Raw genomic sequence first — 16,882 nt, 5'->3', positions numbered from 1 at the left:
CTCTTATCAAAGAGTACCTATGAGCGGAAGCAAGATCGTTCCAAATTTGATTGTGATAGAAATACCACATTCACAAATAAACATACAAGTTATGCATTTAACAACAAATTACGGCAAGCTTAGAACAAATCTTAAATGCAAAGGACTGAGAGACATACCAGTTGAAGAACTCCTCTTCTCTTTAAATCTCGCTTTCGTCAAGCCAGCAACTCTCCTATCGCTAAGATCGTCGATTTTATCGCCCACCAAATCTCGCAGTCGTTTACCATCGAACGGAATTTTCACGAACCACTCGAAAAGGAGGACACAACCACTCAGAAACCTCGGTATTCTCAGAGTGAGAATCCAGGAGGTGTGGGCTCTGTTGGATTTGGTAGAGGGGAGGAAGAAACAACGATCGTTTACCACGACTAAGCAAGTGGGAGAGGTATGGAGTCTATCGCATAGACGGGTGCTTGATCGTTTAGGTAAAGGTACACGATTGTGTAGCAAATAGGGGCTGATCGTTTAGTAAAATTGCTCGGACGTGCGATGGTTTAGAAAAGACTATGCGATCGTTTAAGTAATCCGCGTGTGTACACGATCGTTTAGGACAACTTGAACTATTGTGTAGGCTCTCATTTACTAGACAATGGGTAGTGTACTAAATCGTGGAGTGATTGTTTGATCTCATTGCAAAATGAAAACTATTTTCATTTTATCCTTCAGTTATGAAAATTGAATGTAACCTCCTATTATCTCATGCGGTTGTGGAGAAAAACCAACAATTATCTCATAATTGTTTAATTAAAAAATAAATATAATCATATTATATTTATAACCTATAGTTTAATATCACATCACATGAACATATAAACCATAGTCCTTTTCTCCTCCACTAAATATAAATCATGTTTATATCCTTTTCATCCAATTAATGTATCTCATACATCATGTCAACTATATCATATATAATTGACCAGTTTAATCATATCATATATAATCAAACTCCCCCTTGTCAATTTGAACATTTCAAACTGACCCAAAAACTGATTCTCAACTTGAATCCATTGAGCTATCAAAGGAACCTTATAGACCTATGGCTCGAAGCTCCAACGGTACGTGAATAGCAGACTAAACTCTTTAGCCACGAGATCCACCATCCGTTAACTGTCAGACATTCCACTAAAGACCGATAGTTGCACTCTTCTCATCACAGATATATTTCTGTGTCCATCGGATATAACCAATCAATAGTACAATAACCCTTCACAGATGCTCGTAAGTACAGCTGGGCCAATTTACCGTTTTGCCCATGTAGTTACATCTAACTCCTTAAGTACCACTGATCCCTCTAATGAACAATACAACGTAATCTTACTATGTGTGGACACCTATCGGGCTATTAGAAGATGTGTGACACCACATCGTTCAAGCCCCAGAATTTTACTCCTACTTCGGGGAAGAAGTGAATTCCATCTCGTGTAGCTGAGTTCTCAGCTCTCAAATTAAACGAATCCCCAAAGTGGTAGGTTTAAGTCGGCAATCTGGCCACTCACACCCATGCAAATCAAAGGACTGCCCTTAAAGGCAGGAGTTCCCAACTTACTCAGGATTGAGGTCATGTTACCTATGGTCATCCTAGTGAAGTAAAGTCTCTGTCATGAACGGTGTTATATAACGAGACTATTACATTTCATGGTCTGGTCTTGTACAAACTCCTTTGTATAGGACGCCCCTGCTCGCATGTCTCCCATGAATGATCAGGATCAGACCATCTGTAGCAAGTCACAACACTTGTAACTATTCTACAAAGCGGGTCGCATCTGTAGCGTTACCAGGATAAGGTTTCCTTCCTATATCCATATACTACATACCATTTTGGTTATCACTTAAGACATGATCCATCTGTATGTCTCCACATACATGCTTAAGTTACAATGACAACCAAGGATCTTAGTTAATTGGTTTGTGGTAAAGCAATTAAAACATCGAATGTTTCATAAATAATAGTGAAGAAAATATCATATATTATTACATCACAAGCATTTATTCAATACAATGTTTACAAACTACAAGACCCGACGAGAGTTTAGGGCATCATCCCCAACAATCTCCCGCTTGTTCTAAAGTGAGTGGGGTGTACAAACAACTAGTACAAAACAATAAATGAGGGCACTAAGGCCTAGTACAAAAATCTCCCACTTGCTTTAGTCCAACCGCGGGCGATCCCGTAGACCCATGCTCTAAAAGTGACCCTAAAAAACTGTAGCCGTGAGAGCCTTCGTAAACGGGTCAACAACGTTGTGCTTCGAAGCGATCTTCATGACTATCACATCCTTTCGATGCACTATCAACAGATGAGATGATACTTTCGCTCTATATGTTTGTCACGCTTGTGACTCTTGGGCTTCCTGGAGTTCGCCACATCACCATTATTGTCACAATAGAGGGTGATGGTCCTAGACATGTCTGGAACAACTTCCAGATCAGTCAGAAACTTTCTGAGCCAAACGGCCTCCTTAGCAACTTCACAAGCCGCTACATACTCGGCCTCTATCGTGGAGTCAGCGATGCACCCCTGCTTAGTACTTCGCCACACTACAGCTCCTCTGTTAAGAGTGAACAATGACCCTATAGTCCCATGCAATGTCCATTCATTACTAGGTATTTATAATACTTATTAATTGAACTTATGTGTCATGCTTCATGCAATGTCCATTCATTATTATATATAACACTTATATACTTGGTAATGAACAAAGCAAACATGCTTCTATACACCCTTATACTATAACATTTATAATATAAAGACGATGCATGTCTATGCTTAATACATGCATAAATATAACTCTTATATAATATGATGCATGAGCATGCTCTTATGTAATTTAATTCATACAAACTACTATATCATAACACTTATAATATAGATATGATGTATAACCAATGCATAACCTAAGGTGGGATTTCAACTATATGGCATACCATATGACATATAATCAAACATACATCCTATGTACATTCACCAAAGACTAATGGACCAGGATGATCAGCCTTAAAACCGGAGATAAAATTCTATCTATTAAATAACTCCATCGAACAAACCGGTTCATAGGCAAACCGGGTCTTGAACCGCCCGGGCGAAGTTTTCCTGATCGTTTAGTAAATAGGCCGAGTATCCATGATCGTTTAGCAACGATCGAGTACCATTTACAATGCGATGAAGCATGAGGCACTCGATCATTTAGTGCACCAAATTCAAACACACAAGTCTAAACGATCGTTTAGACGACAATATTGCTGTGAAGCATGATACCTCTTATCAATTTGAACATTTTAAATCAATACCAAGAACTGATCCTCAACTTGAATCCATTGAGCTACCAAGGGGACCTTATGGACCTGTAGCTCCAAGCTCTAACGGTACGTGAATAACTGACTAAACTCTTTAGTCATGGGATCCACTATCCGCTAATTGCCAGGCACTCCACTAAAGACCGATAGCTGAACTCTCCTTACCATATATAGGTTATGTGTCCATCTTAACCAATCAACACTGCGACAATCATTCACAGATCGCTCGTAAGTACAACTCAGTCAATAACTGTTATGCCCCTGTAGTTACATCTAACTCCTTAAGTACCACTAAATCCTCTAATGAACATAAGTCATAATCCTACTATGACTGAGTCCTCTCTTCCAAAGAGAAGTTGTGGCCACTATGTTCAAGCTCCGAAATCAGCCTTTAAGGGAGCAATCTCTTTACTTACCTCTACTTCAGGGAATGAGTGAATTCCATCTTGTGTATTGAGTTATCAATTCCCAAATCAGACAAGTCCCCAAAAAGGTAGGAATGTTGAGTTGATAATCTGGCCACTCTCACCCATACTAATCAAAGGACCGCTCTCAAAGGCAGAAGTTCCCAAAACACTCAGGATTGAGGTCGTGTCACCTATGGTCATTTAGGTGAGATGTAAGTCTCCAGTATCAACGATGTTATATACAGAGTCTAGTCATCTGGTGGTCCGGAGGACACCCCCGCTCGCATGTCTCTACATGAATGGTCATGATCTACCATCTGTAGTAATTTACAACACTTGCAAACCTCTACAAAGTGGGTCGTATCCGTAGTGTCACCAGGATCAGGTATCCCACCTTAATCCTTATACTACATACCTATTTAGGTTATCACTTAAGGCATGATTCACTTGTATATCACATATACATGCTTAAGTTTACATAAGATAACCATGGAACTTTGTTTATTGGATATGAGTAAATGCCAACATGAAATAATAGTTATTTTATTCATAAAACAATGTGTATAATTACAAACAACGAGACTCCGGGAGAATTAGGATACCAATCCCAATAGAGGTTCCCCCAACTCTTGAGGTGGATTTGACCTACTAGATGAACTTCCATCAATAACTCTTGTTGATATAGCAGACTCTTCAACAACTCTAGTTAAAGTTTTAGTAGTTTCGTTGAAAAGCTCATGCAAGACGATTTTACTTTTTGGACTGTGCTCCCTTATATGATCCTCCTCAAGGAAGGTAGCGTTTGTTAATACAAACACCTTATTTTCTTTAGGATCATAAAAATAACTTCCTCGTGTCCCTTTGGTGTAGCCTACAAATAGGCACAACCTCGAACGTAGTTCCAAATTCTTAGGATTATCCTCAAGCACATGTAATGGGGAACCCCAGATGCGGAAGTGACGCAAACTAGCTTCAGCCCATTCCACAACCTTAAAGGTGTTATGGCAACACTCTTGGAGGGAACACAGTTGAGGATGTAAGCTACAATCTCTACAGCAAAACCCCAAAACAAGTTCGGTAAGGAAGCGTAACTCATCATCGACTGAACCATGTCCAACAGGGTTTTGTTTCTCCTCTCCGATACACCATTTTGCTGAGGTGTACTAGGTGCTAAGAATTGGGAAACGATTCCATATTCTATCAAATAGTTCTGGAACTCAGAATCCAAAATCTCTCCACCCCGATTTGATCAAAGTGTTTTAATTCATTTGTCTAATGCATTTTCAACTTCAGCCTTGAACTCTTTGAACTTTTCAAAGGATTCTGACTTATGTTGCATTAAATAAACATACCCATACCTCAAATAATCATCAGTAAAAGTGATGAAATACTCGTAGCCTCCCCTGGCACGCACATTCATCGAACCACAAAGGTCTGAATGCACTAACTCTTGAGGCTCTTTAGCTCGATAACCTTTTCTAGTAAAAGGTCTTTTAGTTATCTTGCCTTCAAGGCATGACTCGCACACATGTAAAGAATTTTCCTCTAACTCGTTTAGAAGTCTATTCTTCACCAACCTCTCAATCCTATTAAGATTGATGTGCCCTAATCAAAGGTGCCAAAGTTAGGCATTTTCTTTAAGAGAAACTTTAAGTCTTTTTTTTTTAGTTACGATAGTTTTAAATATCTCTATGTTATGGAGAGAATTTGTTGCTAACGGTCTTAGCACATACAAATTATTTTCCAGTTTAGCTGAACATATCTCAACACCATCTTTTAGAATAAACACTTTATTAACTGAAAAATTGAGAGTATATTTACATTCAAGCAAGGACTTTACATAAATCAAATTCCTCTTTAACTCGGGAACAACATATACATCATTCAAAATGATAAATCTATTATATAAAGTCAACCAGAGGCCTCCCACTGCCACAGTTGAGACGACGTGCCCGGTGCCTACTCGCATCGTCATCTCACCAGCGTCAAGCTGCCGCCAGAATCTAATCCCCTGCAAGGAAGAACAAACATGATTAGTGGCCTCAGAGTCTATAACCCAGGCAGAATCATCATTTTCCACTAAACATGTCTCCAAAACCAGTAAATCACATTTACCTTGATTGGTCTTGGCCTTCTTCTTCTTCTTCAACCAATAAGGGCAGTTCTGCTTCCAGTGCCCATCCTGGTTGTAGTGGAAACATTTTCCCCTTTCAACCGGCGCTAGTCACCTACCCCGTGGAGCGGCAGTTTGTGGGTTAGCAGGCACTTTCCCCTTCCCCTTACTACCCTTCTTCTTCTTCCACTTTTTAGTGCCAAAAGAAGAAGGTGCAGACTTAGTTCCTGAGGTTGAACCTTTGAGGAACTTTTTAGATGATGAAGCAACATTTGCCTCACCAACCTTCTTCTCCTTGCTTTTCAGAAAGGATTAGAATATCTGCAACTCGTTGAGGAAAGTTGTAAGGGTGTAATCAACTCTGTTCAGAACATCGTTCCTTACGAAGTGCAGGAAGCTTTCTGACAATGTCTCCATAATAATGCTAACCTAGCTGTCCTCATCGATGTGAGCCTCGTTCATCTCCGTCACATTAAAGTGAACCATCATGTTTAGAACATGTTCTCGAACAGATGTGCCCTCTTTCATTTTGGAGTTGAAGATGAACTTTAGAGCTTCATGCTTGAGCTGCCCTGTCTCTTATACACATCTAGATGTGTATAAGAGACAGATCATGTTTAGAACATGTTCTCGAACAGATGTGCCCTCTTTCATTTTGGAGTTGAAGATGAACTTTAGAGCTTCATGCTTGAGCTGCCCAAATGGTTGTCTGAACATTTCCTTCAAGGACTCCATGATCTCACGAGTAGAGACCATGGACTAATGCTTCTTAGCCAAGACGTCGTTCAAGCTGGCCAAGATGTAAGCTTGGGCCTTCTTGTTCACCCATATCCATTTCTCATAAGCTTCTCGAACATTTCGAGCGGCGTTTTGAGTTGGAATAGGAGGACACTCCTCCGTAAGGATGAACCGGAGGTCATCGATGATAAGTATTGTGTTTATCATGTTTTTCCAACTAGCGCAGTTATCGCCAATCAATTTGTCAGCAGCTAAAAGAGCTAAAGTAGCGGTTGCCATTTTTAAAAGTTGCTGAAAACAAGAACAAACTTAATAAATCTATTTGTATTACCACTTTTAATACAAATTTTAGGGTTTAGCAAAATAGTTCTAATGTACCCTAAGTGAAGTGACATTTATTTTGCAATGATGCCCCAACGAGGCAGGACAAAAGTCACCGTTGGGGTGATCAAATGCCCTTTCACTAGGATGAGACATTCTCAACCATTAGACAGAAACAACTCATGTAACTAACTCTAACAGTCACCATTTTTTGATCTAGAATTTGTTAACAACCTTAACGATTCCGTGTAAGTGTAATCCCTCATTTTAGGCCCTAGAGTCCCACCTTAATGCGCCCACCGTAGGGAAAAAGAAAATTAGGACAAGAAACTGAAGCAACCTTATCCTTTTTAGGAGATCAGATAAAGAGTTGTGCAAATACAACCATCCTTTAGAGGGACACTCCCAGGGTGCCTCGAGGCGATGCACAAAAACGTTATCCAACCTAATGAGAGAGACCGTGGGATATGTTGTCACACGTCCCCTCCCACTTACTATGAATATTCTCTCCATTTACCTTAGTATTGACCTACCCAAACACCATCCTTTAGGGAGACACTCCCAGGGTGCCACGAGGTCGAGGATAGATCTTACAGTGTGAACTTTTAGGGAGAAACGTGTAGAAGTTTAAGTGAAGTATCATATACCCCAAGTACCTCCCACTGAATGTTCTACCTAGGGTTTCATTTACTTAGACAATCCTGCTACTGATTTTATCTAAGTGTGAGTTTAATTTACTCAAAAACAAATTTTTCTTTTGATAATTAAACATGTTCGAATCAAATCTTATTAAACATTTTAACAGACTATCATTAAATTTGCATGCATGCAACAAATCTATCTAATTTACCTTTCCACGTAGGTTCCCAAGTAAGGGTGTTCTATTTCCGTCAGCTTAAATACCCAAGTCTAGACAGAACCCACCTTAGACAAAAGGTCCCTTATAGATAGATTTGGTACATATTCAATCTTTTATTAGTCAATTTAATCCTATTAAACCAAATAAAATATTAAACTTACGTTTCTAATCTCATTAGAACTGTGATCTTAGGTCTATCTCAATCAAATTTTAAAACTCTTTTAAAACATGATTTAAGCCTAAGTTTGCATGCATTCTTTCTTATTGATTTTAGTTCTAATTTCTTTAATGATAACACTTATAAAAAGAAACAATTAAAACCAACAATATTGCTAAGCTAGACTAGGTATTTATAACTTCTATAAATTAACCTCATACTTCATGCAATGTTCATTCATTACTATATATAACATTTATATAACTTGTAATGAACCAAGCATACATGCTTTCATACACCCTTATACTATAACACTTATAATATAAAGATGATGTGTGGATATGCTTAATGCATGCATATATTATAGCTTTTATATTATATGATGCATGTGCATGCTTTGATGTAATTTAATCATGCAAACTACTATATTATAATTTTTATCATATAAAAAAGATACATGAAAAAATGCATAACCTATGTGGGTTTTAAAACTATATGGCATACTTTAAGACATATAATTCAACATATATCACATGTACATTCATCAAGAAATTAATGGACCGGGATAATTAGCCTACAAAATCGAAAAAGAAAAACTATCTATTACAAAAGTCACCAAGTCATCCGGTTTAAACAGGCAAACTGAGTCTTGAACCGCCCGGGTGAAGCCTCGCTCCTTGATCGTATAGCAGCTCCTTATGATCGTCGAGTAATGCTAATCGAGTAGAGACGATCGTGTAGCATGGATCGAGTGCCTTTGACTATGCGATGAAGCATGAAGGCCACGCGATCAAGCAGTGCACATCATGTAATGCATACCTAAACGATCCAGTAGACGACAACTATGCGATGAAGCATGATCGTCTAAACGATCGAGAAGCAAGCATTGAGTATCTTATACCGAGGATCGGTAACCAATGACTATGCAATGAGCATGCTGGCCTATTCGATTGTTTAGTGCGCGCGCCTACCATGCGATGAGTATTATATAATCGATTATTGTTTACCTCGACGTCTATGCGATCGAGTAGCCAAAACTAAACGATCGAGTAAACTCTGTACTCGATCGCCTAGCATCAACCATGCGATCGTTTAGTAAATACTACACGATCGAGTAGAACTTTTCTACACGATCGCGTAGCAAAATCTAAATGATCGTTTAGCCTGGGCTACACAATGCGACCAACCATTGGTCTCCTTCCTCGAAGTGAACAGCATCTCCATGCCTTGAAGCTTAATCATGAACGACTCTTATAGACTCAAACACTTTGAATATAGACTCAATAATCAAGTAATTATGCCCAAAAACACAGGGGCCCTTACAAATTAACTTGAAATGTAAAGAAAGCTTTAAAACCAGAGGCAATCATCTCGAAACATCCATCAATTCACATCCACAATGACACTTAACTCTTCAATGCTTTGTAGAACCATAAAACCCACCAAGGCTGCAAATGTAATTCAATACATCAATGGAATTTGAAATATCAGAACAACCTGGCTCTGATACTAATTAAAGGAACTCTTAAAACAAATAACCAATAAGCGGAAGTAGATCGTTTCAATCCCCATTGTGAAAGAACATAAATATTTCATAATCTAACACAAGATAGTTATGCATCAAGTAAATTACAGCATGCTTCAAAGACTAAAAGAAAGGGATCGAGTTAATCATACCTTTAAAGAACTTTTCTTCTAGTATTTCTTCGATCAACACTAGCAAGGCTCCCAACAGTATGAACGCAACGCCTTTGGAATATCCTCGAACACAATCGAGTAACACTTAATCCTCGACCCTTGAACGGTAAACTCGACATTACCAAGAGGCTACCTTGATATTCTCGGTGTGAGAATCTAGGAGGTATGGACTCTGTATGGATTTGGTAGAGGAAAGGAGGAAATGAACGAGCGTGTAAACGATCGAGTAAATAGGAGAATGAGAAAGTCTATCTTATAGACTTGGATACTCGATCGTTGAGTAGCGAGGAGCTATCGTCTAGCAAACTCGATACTTGATCGTTTACTCTGTCAAGGTTATTGTCTATCTTTTTTCTTTATGTGCGATCGATTATGGAAAAAAAAACATTTTTTATTTTATCCATCAGTTGTCAAAATCGATTAAACTTCCCACTCATTCGGTTAATAGAGAAAAAAATAACCAACAACAATTATCTCATAATTTTTTTGTTATAAATAAATATAATAACTAATTTACCATATTATATTTATAACCTATAGTTTTAATATCACATCATATATAATATTTAAACTATAGTTCTTTTTCTCTTTTATGGCATTTAATATAAATCATATTTATATTAATTTCTCCAATTAATGTATCTAATATATCAAATCAATTATATCATATATAATTGAATCAATTTAATTATATTATATATAATCAAATTCCCTCTTGTTAATTTGAACACTTAAAACCAATCCAAAAATTGATTCTCAACATGAATCCATTGAGCTACCAAGAGGACCTTATGGACCTGTAACTTGAAGCTTCAATGGTACATGAATAACTAACTAAACTCTTTAATCACGATATCCACTATCCGTTAACTATTGGGCATTCCACTAAAGACCGACAACGGCACTCTTCGCACTACAGGTATATTTCTGAGCTGCACTCTTCACACTACATATATATTTCTATGTCTATCGGATATAACCAATCAATAGTACGATGACCCTTCACAAATCGCTCGTATATAGTTGAACCAATTTACCGTTTTGCCCCTATAGTTACATCTAATTCCTTAAGTACCACTGACTCTTCTAATGAACAATACGTCATAGTCCCACTATGAGTAAACCTTTCTTGGGCCAAGAGAAAGTGTGGCGCCACATTGTTTAGGCCCCAGAATCAACCCTTAAGGGAGTAATTTATCTATTTACCCTGCTTCGAGGAAGAAGTGAATTTCGTCTTGTGTAGTTAAGTTCCCAACTTTCCAATCAGACAAATCCCCAAAGTGGTAAGTTTGAGTCGGCGATCTGGCCACTCACACCTATGCAAATCAAAGGACCGCCTTCATAGGCAAGAGTTCACAACTCACTTAGGATTAAGGTCATGTCACCTATGGTCATCCTAGTGAAATGAAATTCTCTGTCATGAACGGTGTTATATAATGAGACTAAACATTTTGTGGTCTGGTCTTATACAAACTTTTTTGTATAGAGTATCCCCGCTCGCATGTCTAATACATGAATGGTCAGGATTAAACCATTTGTAGCACTTTACAACAATTGTAACACCTACAAAGCGAGCCACACTCGTAGCGTCACCAAAATAAGGTTTCCCTTCTTTATCCATATACTACAGACCATTTAGGTTATCACTTAAAGCATGATCCACTCGTATGTCTCCACGTACATGCTTAAGTTACAACGATAACCAGGGATCTTAGTTTATTGGTTTGTGGTTAATGCAATTAAAATAACTCATATTTCATAGACATAAGTGAATAAAATATCTCATATTATTACATCATAAAGAGTTTGTTCATATAAGTGTTTACAAACTACAGGACCCTACGAGATTTATGGCATCAATCCCAACAACTGTGTCTACAATAAACGAACTCGCAATGTAACGGAGTCCATTAATGTTGTAATTAAAGATGATGTTGGCTCTTTCGGTTCTACTTCTACAGAGTAAGAAGATTCTTACACTGCTTCTTTTGTCAATACTATTGTCCCTAACATCTCGACTGACATGAATTCGAAAATATTTATGGAGCGTAACCTGAATGTTTCTGAGCAGATGGAGGGTAGTAACAGGCAATAGCAGGGTTCATAAAAATCATCCCTCTAATAACTTAATTAGTAATCTTGAAGAAAGAGTGACAACCAGAAGGAAAGTTAAAGTCAACTATCTTGAGATGATTAATAATATTTACTTCACTTCTCCATGTTGAACCAAGAAGTGTCAAAGAAACTCTTGAAGATGAATGTTGAATCAATGCAATGCAAGAAGACCTTAGGTAATTTGTGAAGAACGATGTTTGGACTCTCTTTCCCATACTAGAATATGTGAATATAATTGGGACAAAGTGGATTTTCAAGAAACAAGACAAATGAGAATGGCAATGTCATTAGAAATAAAACCAGATTAGTGGCTCAAAGGTACAGTCGAATAGAATAGATGGATTTTGATGAAACCTTTGCTCCTGTTACAAGACTTGAAGCTATCAGAATCTTGCTTGGTATTTTTTGCCTTCTAAAATTCAAACTATATCAAATGGATATAAATAGTGCATTCTTGAACAGATATCTAGAGAAGGAAGTGTATGTAACTCAACCCAAAGGATTTGTAGATCCTACTCATCCTGACCATGTGTATAAACTTAACAAGGCTCTTTATGGCCTCAAACAGGCACCCAAAGCCTGGTATGAACGATTAACCCAATTCCTTGTCAACAACAGGTACAGTCGATGAGGAGTTGATAAGACTCTTTTTGTAAAAAAATCTCATGAAAATTTTGTGATTCTTTAAATTTATGTTGAAGATATTATTTTCAAAGAGATGTCAAAGGAGATGGTCGAGCTCTTGTGAGACAACAGGAAAAATTCAAGATAAGCTTGGTAGGAGAACTATCCTATTTTTCTGGGATTTCAAATAAAGCAACTGAATGAGGGAATCTTTATCTCTTAAAACAAATATGCCAAGATTTTAGTGAATAAGTTTGTCTTAGAAAGTGCTAGTGTCAAAAGAACTCCAGCTCCAACTCATGTGAAAATGTCAAAAGACTTAGGTAGAATACAAGTCGATGAAAGTCTATATAGAAGCATCATTGGGATCTTGCTGTATTTAATAGCTAGCAGGTCAGACATTGCTTTCGTTGTAGGTGTGTGTGTGTCAGATATCAATCTTGTCATAAAAACAGTCATCTGCTCAGTGCAAAAAGGATAATCAAATACGTAAATGGGACAAGCGAATATGGTTTATCGTATACATTTGACACAAGTAGCTCGTTAGTTGGCTACTATGATGCTGATTAGGCAGGAAACTCAGAGGATAGAAAGAGTACTTCTGGAGACTGTTTCTTCTTGGGCAACAACTTGACTTCGTGGTTCAGCAGTCGTGTTTCCCTATTGACGGCTGAAGCTGAATACATTACAGTCGGGAGTAGTTGTACTAAACTGATCTGGATGAAGCAAATAGTATCGAGTATGATGTCCCATAAGATGTCATGAATATTTACTGTGACAACATAAGTGCGATTAATATAGCCAAAAATTTAGTCCAACACAGTCGTATCAAACATATTGACATTAAACACCATTTTATTCATGACCTTGTGGAAAGTAAGCAGGTCAAGTTAGAGCATGTCAACCTAAACATTAATTAAGAAACATCTGTACCAAGGCAGTAGATAATGATTGTTTTGAGGCCCTCAGGGAATCTTTAGGCCGTTGTGTCTTGAAGGCATAACAATTAAATCCGTGAGTCGTTCAACTGAGGATCTTAACCTATCAAGCATGCAAGCCCATGAAGTTATTGTTGCAAATGCCTTAATGACGGTTGTTGGGAGTTTAAGAAAGTCTAACAGTGTTTTATTTTCAAATTACTTTTTGAATTAGAATTTTTAGTAGTTTAATCGTGGCAGATCTCCCCATTGTATCGTGGGTTTGTTCTTCTCTCAACCGTCTTTTTACCAAATTTTTGTGTTGACTTGTCATACTAAACCTTTTCTAATGATGAGTACTCGTCAAGGAACTCATTCTTTCTAATGATGAGTACTCGTCAAGGAACTCATTATTCTTATAGAAAAATGGTGAGATACAAAGAGAAGGCCAAATGAAAGTTGCATGTGTCTAAGAATGTTCCTTCTGCTTAAATCAACAAATATGGAGTTCGTGTGCGTGGACTCCGTTCTCAGCAGAATGAAATTGGAGTTCTTCCTCTCTCATCAAAGTGGAAACGCTCTGGGTAGGATTGATTGACGAATCAAAAGGAAAAGAATAGATAAGCTCCTCTGCCTTGACATTATCTAGCCTGATTGGACCTGGGAGAGAAATCCGTCCAAATATTGAAAAATCTACATCAAGTGATTCTTCCGATCACATGCATGATTTTATAGTCGTGCCTAGAAACCCTAATGAGATTGTCAAACTGCCTATAATGATCAAGTAAAAGCTAGGATTTCCGAGAGTAGATTAATTTCTAATACAAATCTTGCATCTAGTTTTAGCACTGTTGAATCTACCATGCATGCTTCTGATACTATTTTGGGAGAAAATGTTGCAATTCCTAGTATTTCTAAGTTTGATAATTTGTCTATACCTTTTGAGAGTACTATTGAGACTGCTACTAAGTTTGTTAAAACTGAAGGTGTGAATGTCTCCGAAGAAAATATTTTAAAGACTGTTGTTGAAAATATTGTTTCTACTTCCTCGGTGTTTGATGCTATTGATTCGCTAATTGGTCCTGCAATTCCAGTAAAACAGTTAAAATACTTCGAACTAATCGAGGTGGAGAGTAAATGGATTTGAAATTCTAGGACTATTTGATAGAACATAGAATTTTATCACAACTCTTTGCACCTGGTACACCTCAGCAAAATAGTGTATCAAAAAGAAGAAATCGAACCTTGTTGGATATGGTTTAGTCTATGATGAGTTATGCTCATTTACCTTATTCGTTCTGGGTTATGAAGTATAGATTGTAGCCTATATTTTGAACTGTGTTCTATTCAAGAGTGTTTCTGAAACATCTTTGGAATTATGAAATGGCCATAAAGGTAGTTTATGCCATTTCAGAATATGGGGTTACCTAGCACACATGCTTGAGGCTAATCCTAAGAAATTGAAATCTCGTTCAAAATTGTGCCAATTTGTAGACTATCCTAAAGGAACGAGAGGTGGTTACTTCTATGATTCTTAAGATAATAAAGTATTTATATTGAAAAATGCTACATTTTTAGAAAAAGACCGCACCAGGGGACAAAAACCACGCAGTAAGATAATATTGAATGAGCTTTCCAACGAAACTAATGAACCTTCAGCAAGAGTTATTGAAGAACCAAGTACATCAACAAGAGTTGTTGATGTAGGTTCATCTAGTAGGTCACATCCTCAACTGTTGAGGGAACCTCAACGTAGTGGGAGGTTAACCCGCCTATTCGTTCTATGAGTTTAACAAAAACCCTAACCGTCATATCTGATGGCAACATCAAGGATCCATTGTCCTATAAGAAGGAAATGGAGGATGTACATAAATATAAATGGATCAAAGCTATGGACCTTGAAATTGAGTCTATGTACTTCAATTCAATCTGGGATCCTTATAAATCAACATGATGGAGTAAAACCTATAGGTTGCAAATGGATCTACAAGATAAAAAGGGGTGTGGATGGGAAGATGCAAACCTTTAAGTCTAGACTAGTGGCAAAAGGTTATATCCAAGTTGAAGGATTTGACTATGAGGAGACTTTCTCACATGTTGTCATGTTGAAGTCTATCCAGATACTCCTATCCATTTTTGCATATTATGACTATGAAATTTGGCAAATAGACATAAAATCTGTCTTTCTAAATGGCAATTTTTAGGAGGCCATCTATATGCAACAACTAGAGGGATTCATAACCCAAGGTCAAGAGCAAAAGGTTTGCAAGCTTAATCAATCCATTTATGGACTGAAACAAGCTTATCGATCTTGAATTATAAGGATTTGTATTACGATCGAATCTTATATTTTTTTTTATCAAAACGTTGATGAACCTTGTGTTTACAAGAGAATCATCAACAGGTTAGTAGCTTTTTTAGTGTTACACGTAGACGATATCCTACTCATTGGGAATGTTATAGGTCTATTGACTGACATAAAACTGTGGCCGACAGCCCAATTCCAAATGAAAGATTTGGGAGAGTCACAGTTTGTTGTAGGTATTCAGATCTTTAGAGATCAAAAAAACAAATTGTTGGCCTTGTCTCAGGCATCATACATTGACAAGATGTTTGTCAAGTATTCAATGTAGAACTCCAGGAGAGGATTATTCCCTTTTAGGCATAGAGTTGCTCTATCTAAGGAACAATGTCTTAAGACACCTCAAGAAGTTGAGGAGACAAGATGGATCTCCTATGCATTGGCTATTGGTAGCCTTATGTATGTAATATTATGTACAAGACCTGACATCTGTTATATAGTAGAGATAGTCAGTAGATATCAGTTTAATCTAGGATTAGACCATTAGACTATCGTTAAAACTATCCTCAAGTATCTCTAGAGAACGAGGGGCTATATGCTTGTGTATGGGTCTAAGGATTTGATCCTTACAGGATACATTGACTTTGATTGGGATTCTAGGAAATCCACTTCAGGATCAGTGTTTACTCCTAATGGAAGACCCATAGTTCGGAGAAGCACTAAGAAGAGGTGCCTTGCAGACTCCACTATGGAGGCAGAATATGTAGCAGCTTGTGAAGCTGCCAAGGAGGTTGTTTGGCTTAGAAAATTCTTGACTGATCTGGAAGTTGATCCAGGCATGTCAAAGCTCATCACCCTTTATTGTGATAATAGTGGTGTTGTGGCTAATTCCAGCGAGTCCAAAAGCCACAAGCGTGGAAAGCATATTGAGTGTAAGTATCACTTGATACGGGAGATTGTGCATCGAGGGGATGTGATCGTCACGCAGATAGCTTCAATGCACAACGTTGTTGATCCGTTTACAAAAGCCCTCACAACTAAGATGTTTTAGGGTCACTTGGAGAGTCTAGGTCTTCAAAACGAGCTACATTCAGTCTAGAAAAAGTGGAAGATTTTATACTGGGTGCATATTGTATGCTCTAGTTTCTTGTTTTTATGTATTGTTGTAATAGTTTGTGTACACCCCACTAACTTTAGACAAGTGGGTGATTGTTAGAGTTGATGCCCTAAATCTCGTGGTCTTGTAGTTTGTAATTGTGTCGTGCAAACTTTTTATTTATCTAATAAAATAATAG

The sequence above is a fragment of the Benincasa hispida genome, chromosome 1, assembly GCF_009727055.1.
Source record: "Benincasa hispida cultivar B227 chromosome 1, ASM972705v1, whole genome shotgun sequence".
Taxonomy (NCBI): Eukaryota; Viridiplantae; Streptophyta; class Magnoliopsida; order Cucurbitales; family Cucurbitaceae; genus Benincasa; species Benincasa hispida.
This window is presented reverse-complemented; position numbering follows the sequence as displayed.